Source organism: Astatotilapia calliptera, unplaced genomic scaffold, assembly GCF_900246225.1.
Source record: "Astatotilapia calliptera unplaced genomic scaffold, fAstCal1.2 U_scaffold_4, whole genome shotgun sequence".
NCBI lineage: Eukaryota > Metazoa > Chordata > Actinopteri > Cichliformes > Cichlidae > Astatotilapia > Astatotilapia calliptera.
The window spans coordinates 657406-668191 of NW_020535778.1; the positions used below are offsets into that span (position 1 = coordinate 657406).

Consider the following 10786-nt stretch of genomic DNA (forward strand, 5'->3'; position numbering starts at 1 on the left):
GCTGGACCAGGTGACCCTGGATCCTCCCTTAGTTATGCTGCAATAGATGTAGGCTGCCGGGGGATTCCCATGATGCATTGAGTTTTTCCTTTCCAGTCACCTTTCTCACTCACTATGTATTAATAGACCTCTCTGCATTGAATCATATCTGTTATTAACCTCTGTCTCTCTTCCGCAGCATGTCTTTATCCTGTCTTCCTTCTCTCACCCCAACCGGTCGCAGCAGATGGCCGCCCCTCCCTGAGCCTGGTTCTGCTGGAGGTTTCTTCCTGTTAAAAGGGAGTTTTTCCTTCCCACTGTCGCCAAAGTGCTTGCTCATAGGGGGTCATATGATTGTTGGGTTTTTCTCTGTATCTATGAAGCGCCTTGAGGCGACTTTTGTTGTGATTTGGCGCTATATAAATAAAATTGAATTGAATTAAAAAATGTAATCCGATCTATTAAATATCCCATAGCGTAACTCAGCTCATAACCTTAGCAGTATGCCTCACGTGATAGAGCAGCTGTGGCGAGCGAGACCTGTCGGCAGTCGGGTTGAGCATTTGGAGCCTCACTACCAAACCAATATTTCATCTCCCTGAAAGTTATCCCAAGAAGTAAAGCAAGTTTGTCTAGCAATGTTTTGCCAGGGGGGCAGGTGGGGTATCAACAGGGAAAGGGGGGCACAAAGAAATATCTTTCTTTCTTATTTTCATTTAAAATGTCTAGCTTTTAATAAATAGTTATCTGAATCTTACAACCAAAGTTTTAATCTGATGTAAAATGTATAGAAATCCATTACTGTATATAGTAACTATTAAGTCTAATATACCCTAGTAAGCTGTAGTACTTTTTCCTTTGGGGAGGTGCCATCTGTGCAGTCTGCAGTTCTGTTGTAGAAAGATTTTGAATCTATTTAATTATTGTAGAAATATAATCGATTTCGGTTCAATTTTTTACATGTGCATTAAATTAAAGTTGATTACGTTGATTGAGCAGGTTGCTGGTTCGAGTCCCGGCTCCAACAGTCTCGGTCGTTGTGTCGTTGGGCAAGACACTTCACCCGTTGCCTACTGGTGGTGGTCAGAGGGCCCGGTGGCACCAGTGTCCGGCAACCTCGCCTCTGTCAGTGCGCACCAGGGTGGCTGTGGCTACAATGTAGCTTACCATCACCAGTGTGTGAATGTGTGTGTGAATGGGTGAATGACAAAATGTAGTGTAAAACGCTTTGTGGTCCATAGTAAAGCGCTATACAAATACAGGCCATTTACCATTTTTTTATACAAAAAGCAGCAAGATTTTAAATAAACTGTTTTATTGATTGAAAAAACACTATATCGGATTCATATCGGTATCGGCAGATATCCAAATTTATGATATCAGTATCGTCTCGGACATGGTATCGTGCCATGTCTAGTTAGTACTGGAGGGTCGAATGACTGCAGAGTGGACCCAGATCTGTACCATAGAGAGTAAGTGACACATTAAGAAAAAAAAGTTTTATTTTTCTGATTCTCCTTTATAGATGTGCACTAGCTGTACAGGAGAAAAGTGGCTGACAGCTGAGTCAGTGTCACGAACACACACAAAATTGTGTATTTAAGGGAAATGTAAAGAGAAGCGCTGAAACATTCATCTTCTCTGACACACACAAATAACAAAAATGTCTTTGTTTCACTGGCATGCAGTTCAACAGTTTATGGTGAGTTGGTTTCTCACACACACCTGAAGACGAAGTTGAAGTTGATGAAGTCAAATGCATTGATGAGTGCAGCACCCTGACATCCCAAAAGCTGTACAAATGTGAGAAGATGAGCCACATCTTGTCAGGAGAGCACGGCTGTGACTTCATGTTAGACCCTCCTCAGCACTCCCTGAAATAAAACAGAGACACAGACTTTATGATCAGTTTATTTGAACATTTGATCAGGGCCTCAGTCGCAACTGTGTACTTATGTAAACCTGTGATTGTATATTCTTACTCTTTTCTCATCAATGCTATGTTGTGTACGTGCTTGGCTCTCTCTCTGTGGATCTTATCATAAATAAGTATGTCTGTGTTTCTTTGTGTGTTTTTTTTAAAGGAGGATATATATTTAGTTTCTTTTCTGTGAAAATGTGATAAAGGTTTGCAGCATTACCCATGATCACAGTAAGTTCACTGGAATCCTGCTCATCCAGTTTGTTTGTTGTTGTTTGTTGATTGTAGCTGATGTTAGAAAAGCTTTAGAAAGGAGTTCCACCTCCACTACATGCTACATCAACACGTTCTCACTCCTAACTAGTCATATACATGTAAAATCTCTGTCTTGTTCTTTTTTCTTTCATTTAAGGAATATTTCTAAACTGCAACATATGGTCTCCTTAGCTGAAAAAATTGTCCATGCATTTGTGTCATCGCGTTTAGATTATTATAATTCCCTGTTTACCAGCTTGGATAAATCATCACTTTCTCGCCTCCAAGCTATACAAAACGCAGCAGCCAGACTACTAACTTGCTCTAGCAAGCGAGCTCACATCACTCCTATTTTATGTTCTTTACATTGGCTCCCAATAGATTTTAGAATTCGTTTTAAAATTATTGTTTTAACGTACAGCGCACTAAATGGCCAAGCCCCAGATTATTTATCCAAGCTTCTCACAAAATACACTACTGCTCGCCGTCTCCGCTCACAGACTAAGAGTTTGTTTGTTTCTCCCAGAACACGTCTGAAGACGAAAGGGGTCTGTGGCACCAATGCTGTGGAAAAGTCTACCTCTACAACTACGTTTGGTTGACTCTGTGGAATCTTTTAAAAAGCAGTTAAAAACTTTACTGTTCAAACAAGCTTTCTGTTGACCAATGCTTTTTACATTTTTATATTTTTAATTTACATTTAAACTCTATATTGTGCAGCTGATTGACTGAGCAATGTCATGAAGTGTGTGTACTGATGGAAAATATAAAGAGGAACACGGAAACATTCATCATCTCTGACACAGTAGAAATATCTGTTTGACCGGCAGTTCAACAGCTTATTAGTAAGCTTGTTTCTCAGAAGCACCTGAAGGTGACGTCACGTGATTTGGATTTCATCAGCCAACACAACCTATCAGCATATCTCAGCTGTGATAGTGTAAAAAGCAGGATACATAGAATATGTCTATTTGAACCGCAGAGAGTAACCTCAGCGACAAGGGCAGCATCCATGTTTTAAGAACCGATCTAAACCGATCACAGTATGTTAAGCCAACTGTCACAAACCTGGAGGTCAAAGTGTCATGTCTGTGTGTAGGCAGGCAGGAAGAGAGGACCCAAAATGCAGGACTCACTGAGGCGGAAGTAATTCAAAACACACAGCTTTATTGCTGGTAAGAAGCAGAACAGAAAAACACTAACTAAACTGGAAGAACGGAATAAGTAGGCAGGAAGGCTGGCTTGCTGGCAAATGGAACACACAGAGGAAGCGAGGGTGAGCAGACGTTAACAATGCGACACCAAGTAGGGGAAGACACAGACACTAAATACAAGAGGTGAACAGAGCGAAGAGGAAACAGCTGGGAGACACGGCTGGCGCTGATTACACTGACGAGACAGGGAGAGCACAAAGCCGAACGCACTGACAAAGGGCACAGACCTACAAAATAAAACAGGAAGCACACGCCAGACAGAGACAGACTCGTAAACAGGCATAATGACGTCATGGACAAACAGAGGGACATACGGGCAGAGACGACTAAGCACAGGCAACCTAAACCAAACATAAGGGCAAGATAACAAACCTAAACCACAAATAATCATCATCGTCATCAACATCATCATCAGATAACTAAAGAATCAGAATATAATCGTAATCAAAACAGTACCACCAGAGAATAACTAATCCATAATGCAAAAATAAACCAAAACATAAGAAACTCAAAATGCTGCGTCGACCTGACCCAGGACCGTGACACAAAGTGGACTGTGATCTGAAGTTTGATAATCAAATTAAGGCAGTGGTAAAATCTAGCTTCTTTCATCTCAGGCAGCTTGCAAAAATAAAGCCAATTCTTTCACGGCAGCACTTTGAGACAGTGATCTACGCCTTTGTTAGCACTCAGCTGGATTACTGTAATGCACTTTATATTGGGGTCAGTGCATTATATATTACGGTAGTCATCTACAGAGGGTGCAAAATGCCGCAGCTCGTCTTTTAACAGGCACTCGAAAGTTTGAGCACATTTCGCCTGTTTTAGCTTCACTTCACTGGCTTCCCATTTCTTTTAGGATTCATTTTAAAATTCTTTTACTTACTTTTAAAGCTCTCCATGGCCTAGCTCCATCTTATCTCTCTGAGCTGCTACAGCCTTATACACCCACCCGCTCTCTCAGGTCAGCTGATCAGCTGCTCCTGAAGATACCCAGGACTGGGTGTAAACTTAGAGGAGATCGTGCTTTTGCTGTAGCAGCTCCCAAACTGTGGAACGAGCTTCCTTTAGAGATTAGACAGGCCAGTTCTTTATCTGTTTTTAAGTCACTCTTGAAAACCCACCTCTTTACCCTGGCCTTTGATTTTATTTTTATTTCTGTTGTTTTTAGGTGATTCGATGCTGTTTTATCTTGTTTTTGTTTTAATATAGGGCTGTTTTAATTTTATATTTTATGTGTTTTATTTATTTATTTTGCTGTTTTCTGTTATTCTATTGTTTTAACTTATTTTCTGTACAGCACTTTGTTCCTGTGCTGGGTATTTTAAAGTGCTTTATAAATAAAATTGGATTGGATTAATTGTCTTCAGCAAACCAGAAGTGATTGACAGGAAGAAACCTCTGAATGTGGAAGCATTCGTCTATCCTGACACATGAACACAGACTGAAAAAAACAAAATGTAATGGTAAAATGTTTTAGAAAATATTAAAACAACAGTAATTGTTATAAAGAAATATATTTGACTTATGAATGACTGTGTTTTTGCATTACAGTGCAACGTAGGTTTGTGCATTTACTTTGTGTGTACGTTTTTGTGTGTGTGTGTGTGTGTACGTTTGTGTGTATGTTTTATTTGTTTTATTTGAATTTTAATTTTGAATGTTCAGCCTTTCTACTGAACATTCATGGGCAATTGTAGTCCATATCGTCCATATTTCCACCCTTTACACAAGCCAGCCTTCTCTTTCTGGCTTGAGCCCTCAGTCTCTGGTGACATGTGCGCTTAATTGAGCATCACCCCAAAGCATGCGCACCACAAAGCGCCACACTCAGGTCCACCAGTAGGTGGCGACAACACAACATGAATCCAGATTAAACACTTTTGAGCATTACAATCACATAATAATTACATTTCAATGCGACGGCTACAGAAACCTTATAGATTTCTAAAGAAATGCAAAGAAGAAAGTATAAAATGAGACTATAATAAAAGTAAACATGTATTTCATCACATGATTTGGGTCCCGAAGTCAATACAAGCCAGTAATTTTGACATTTTATTATTTTATTTTTTTTTATCTACATATTATAGATATTATCGTAAATAAGTATTGTGTGTTTTCTTTCTTTATTTAAAAAAAAGATCACTTTTTAATATTTCCAACGAAAGCTAGGCTGTGTGGATTGAGGACACGCACCTCAGCGGAGGAACAAATAGTTCCCATATCAAATATTGCTTCGAATATATCCTTTTGTCTGTTTTACTTTGTTCTTCTTTTTTTCTTGTAAATGAAGATTTACTTCTAATACGTGAGGTTACACACCGATATTCTAATATGCTTATCAATAAAGTCAAACACGTCTATCGGATGTTTTCGTATCAATCCGCAGTCGAGCATAAATAGCCTACGCAGTCGCTCGTACTTCTCATTAGATATGATCACGACTATTAGGACTATTTGGGTCATGATGTTACTTTATATAAATGCCGAACGGTTCGTCTATAGCGCGGCTTCCGAAGGTAAGTTGGAACTACATTTTGTCAGCTTCTTTGCTTTGACTGAACTTTTTGAAAAAAACAAACCAAAAAAATCATCAGCTAACTTTTAGTGCAAACCTGATAAACTGCTGTGTTCAAACTGTTTATAGTTATCACTCATGCCCAGTTGTATGTTATTATAGTTCGCATAGTTTTCAAGACTTTAACTTGTATTTGTCTCACTTCTTTTATTTATGTCCTCCTTGTGTGACTACTTATATATTGCCTATTTAAAATTGTTTATTTTTGCATGGAGAAAGAAAAGTGAACTAGAGTTTGTGGTCAAAACTTGGCCTAGTAAAGATGATTCTGGTTCTATAACTTGTATGGCCCTTTGCTTTTAGCAGACAGTCTAGCACAGATGGACATTTTTTTTTAATTTGTGGTCTAGTTCCATCACTTAGCTTGTGAGGTTGTGACTTGGGAGTCTCAACAGAAAGAAAATGTTTCTGAAGTCAGAGACTGTATCTGAGACACACAGTAGTGTGTGTGTGTGTGTGTGTGTGTTCTGGTTTCTTTGCTGTGACCTTACAGTAAAAGTGCTGAAGCAACAACTCCGATAGCAGCTAATTCGTTTAGCCTCAAAGTGGCATCTTGGTCCAAATATTAACTAGAGACTAACTATAGTGTCAAAGGCTGCAGGGAGAGGAAAATGACATACAGCTAATGGAATGTGATTTAAGAACTGCTTAAAAGTGGTCACATCAAGAGTAAACCATGAAAAACAAGAACACTTGCCTACATGTTTACTGAGCAGCAACATAAGTGACTTGTACGTTTCCTGCTTCTGTTGGGCTCTTTCTTTCTGAGGAGGAGTGGGAAAATTGCCATTTTGCTATTGCTGAATGCTTGCACTGTTTTCAAATGAATTATTTGTGAGCCAAGTCTGTCTGATAACAAAGATGACTTTATATGTATCTAAAAAGTTGCGCTTTGATCTCTTAACCTGTCTACTTTGGGTACATTATTTCAGACCACAAAACATCACAGCTGAATCTGGACAGAACATGTTGAGCTTCAAACATTTCCTGACTAAAATTTAGAGTAAAGATCTTTCCTGACGCCAGAATATATCTTTTTTTTATGACGTTATGGGCATGTTGACCATTATAACTAGCATCCATATCTAAATATCAGAACCCAATATTATACCTCCCCTACTTGATTCATTTATGGCTCAAGATCATCTCTGCTATAGAAGTGAACAGTGATCTCTTTAACCTCTCTGCTGTTTCCTTTTTCAGCCCAGATAAACATCACTGCTAAGTCTGGAGAGAATGCCATTCTGCCATGTCAAGATCCAGGTAACGACTTTACAGGTGTAAAGTGGAAAAGACCTGACCAGGACGATGAATATATCTTTTTAGAGCGTGATGGGCATGTTGTAGAATACAACCAGCATTCATCTTTTAAGAACCGGACAGTTCTGCAGGACCAAGAGAAAAAGGATGGAAATTTATCTTTGATTCTGAAGACTGTGACAACAAACGATACTGGACCATTCGAGTGTCTTGGCTTCAAAAATGAATCCTATAAATCCATCAGAATCATCTACCTTCATGTTGATCCTCCAGGTGAGTGAGTAGAGTTGAGTGTGTGTGTGATCAGCGGTGAAGCTGCTTCCTGGGGCCCGTTCTTCGTACGTCGCTTACTACATCCAAGACCAAATCATCGCGCTAACCGTGAGCTCGCTAATCCGGTTCCCCGAACACACCTGCTGTTGACGATTAGTACAGCTGGACGCAGTAATGTGACATCACTGGGTGTCGTAAAAGGGGCTACGCATCGATAGTAGAAACATTGATCGGCAACCCTTTGATTGGTCGGCGAAAATGTTGAAGGAGCGCGCTCGGTATTTTTCGGCAGCAGAGCAAGAACTCTTGAGTGAGGGATTTCAGGAGTTTCAGAGTTTAATCAGAATGCAAGGGAACACTGCAAAGGCTGCAAAAGCAAGGAGAGAGGGCTGGCAGAAAGTTGCTGACAAATTAAACTCGTAGGTGATTCAATAATAATAATAATAATAATAGATTGGGTTCATATAGCGCTTTCCAAGGCACCCAAAGCGCTTTACGATACCACTATTCATTCACTCCCACATTTACACACTGGTGGAGGCAGCTACAGTTGTAGCCACAGCTGCCCTGGGACAGACTGACAGAAGCCAGGCTGCCATATCACGCCATCGGCCCCTCTGGCCAACACCAGTAGGCGGTAGGGTAGATCTATCATATGACACTATATTATCCAATATTATATGGCATTATATTGTATTATAATATGTTATATTATATCCCCTTACACATTAGAGCCACAACAGGACCCACTAGAACATGGGAACAAGTTAAAGTGAAATACAGGAGTATTCTACAGAATGGTAATATTTATCTCTTATATTGCTTTTCGTCTCTTGGAAAGAGACCCTGTAATACTCTGTTTGTTTGTTCATAACAGCAACCAAGAAAAGGGCAGAGCAAAAAAAAGACAGGTGGTGGTCCTGCACCCCCTCGTCAACATGTTGGTTAAGTGAATAATACCCTCACGGGAATATCGATATCTCTCAATGAGCACACTGTCGCGCTGAGCTAAAGGATCCTGTCTGTCCCGCAATATACGCTGAATTCTGAGGACTCTCCTTATCAATCTTGCACCTTCCGCAATGGGTGGCTCGCGTATACGGACAGGACATGGCTGTGACAGACTTCCCAAATCCACCTTCGCTTTTATAGCCGTGGTCTCTCATCTTAATTACACGAAGTAATTTACAATTACTACTCTGAAATATGAATTACATCTGTAATAATCACATACATGTAATAGACTGTTAATAGTACATTTTCCTTTTTTAGGAAATGACCTGTATGTATCTGTGTGACATCAATAACAGGATCAAGTGCTGCATTATCTTTAGTTACATTGATGTTATTTATTTATGGTGAAACAGTGGTGGAATATCGCTGTTGCTTTCGTATAAATGAAGCGGACTATTGAGAAAAACATCTGATTTTACTGTCACTATATATCATTCATAAAGCACTGTTATTGTTTCATTATTACTTCATTAGTCTGCATCAGCTTATCATCAATATTATCAGGTATCACTTATCATTTAGTAAATCTGCTACAATACTCTATTATGTGCAAAAGCCTGTGGGTCCTGATGGGATGGACCCTGCGAGGTCTATGTTCAGTTCTGCACGTACTCACTCAGACCCAAGAGTCACTTGCACAACACTTTATATAATACACGCACGTACACACACACACTTATGGAGAACTGTGAGGGCGTCTCAGGACATGCTCCCTGGTTGACACACACACACTGGTTTTCTCGGAGTGCTGGACTGAGTGGAAACATCTGGAGTCCATATAAGGAGAACTTTTGGAGTGGGGGGAACTGTTATCATTTCCAGTAAGATCTAACTGTGACGTCAGAATGACTATAAAGTTTTCTGTCTCTGTGCAAACGACGAAGAAGTCCGGCTCTTCCCACACTGTGTATTGTGTGTTTAATAAAATGATTTGTGCTGACCCACTATGGATTCTCAGTCGTTTGTCTCTTCCTCAAAATACGAACCATGACAGGACATACCTGCGTGGCCGCGATCTAATCCTGTTTACATAAAGTAAACCTGCTCCCGAGCAGGTTTACGCTTACGGCTCTGTTGCTATGACAGCAAGTCCCGGATGAGCTTCGGGGAACCGAACGATCCAGGATCACGCGAAATCGTCAACAATCTAATCCAGCTAACCTACTTAGCGAGGTACGAAGAACGGGCCCCTGCTTGTTGATGTTTGTTTCTAAAGATGTTGTTGATGAGACTTTGTAGAAAGCAGCTGGTCTGAGTGATGTGATCAGAGTGCAGTAGATAATGTCTGACAGCAGTTTGAAGAGGAAATGGATTCTGTTCTGTTCTTCACTCATCACCTACCTGACAGCTGACACCTCACACCTGTTTCTCACCTACAGGTCAGACAGGAGGAGACACAGAGGATGGAGGGAAGGAGGCAGGAGGGAAGGAGGCTGGATCTTTTGGTCTTTCAGTTGTTGCTGTGGTGTTTCCAGTTTGTCTCATAATTTGTGGTGCTGTTGTGTTTATTTTTAAGAAATATTTAAAAAAACTCTTTAAAATTGGAGAATCATGTAAAAATGTCATTGACTGTTTTAAATGAAAGCAGTCTTCTGTAACAGTACCCCAATTTGTATAAATAATATACAATTATAATATGAAAAATGTGTTACTATATTGCATGATACTACTTGATGTTTATTGAATGAGCTGAATATGTGTATGTGTATTTCATTACACATAAATTCTGCCCCAGATTATTAAAACAAAGAGATTAAGAGCTTGTGTATATTGACTTCAGGATTTATTCTGCTTCCTTAACAATGAAATACAAACTATTAATAAACTAGAACTAATACTCATTATAACCACCAACTCCTTATAAGGTATGGTGTTGGGTTTGGGGAGGGTAGAATCTAGTTTTTAACCGATTGAATAATTAGAAACCTGCAAACATATCAGTATAAAAGAATGTGACATGAAAATGTGCCTGATATTGGTCCTCTTAGGTCAGTTCCTCACCAGTTTTAATTGGTTAGATAACTGCACATTCTCATATAAAACTCTCTGAACTGCTAAGAAAGTTGGCTGCAGCTGATTCCTTCCAGACTGTGGCTTCCTGATCAAGGACGGTCAGCGAAAGGAACAGCAGGAACCTCACCGTGTCAACAAATTGTCTGGGTGTGGAAACCTCACAGTGACAACTGTAGCAGTGCTGACTGGGCCAGTTGTTTGGGTGTTAAACTGATACTAGCTGTTAAGAGGAAATTGATTGTTGCAATAAACTGTGTGAGAGCACGATTGAGTTTC

The 10786-nt window shown here is 39.9% G+C and overlaps 1 long non-coding RNA gene across 1 annotated transcript; it reads left to right on the forward strand.

Annotated features, from left to right (window-relative positions):
- The first annotated feature begins 5824 nt into the window (after nt 1-5824).
- On the forward strand, nt 5825-7218 carry LOC113018098 (uncharacterized). Its single transcript, XR_003271695.1, has 2 exons — nt 5825-5891; nt 7154-7218. It is a non-coding gene; the product is annotated as an uncharacterized LOC113018098 (long non-coding RNA).
- Nucleotides 7219-10786: the final 3568 nt, after the last annotated feature.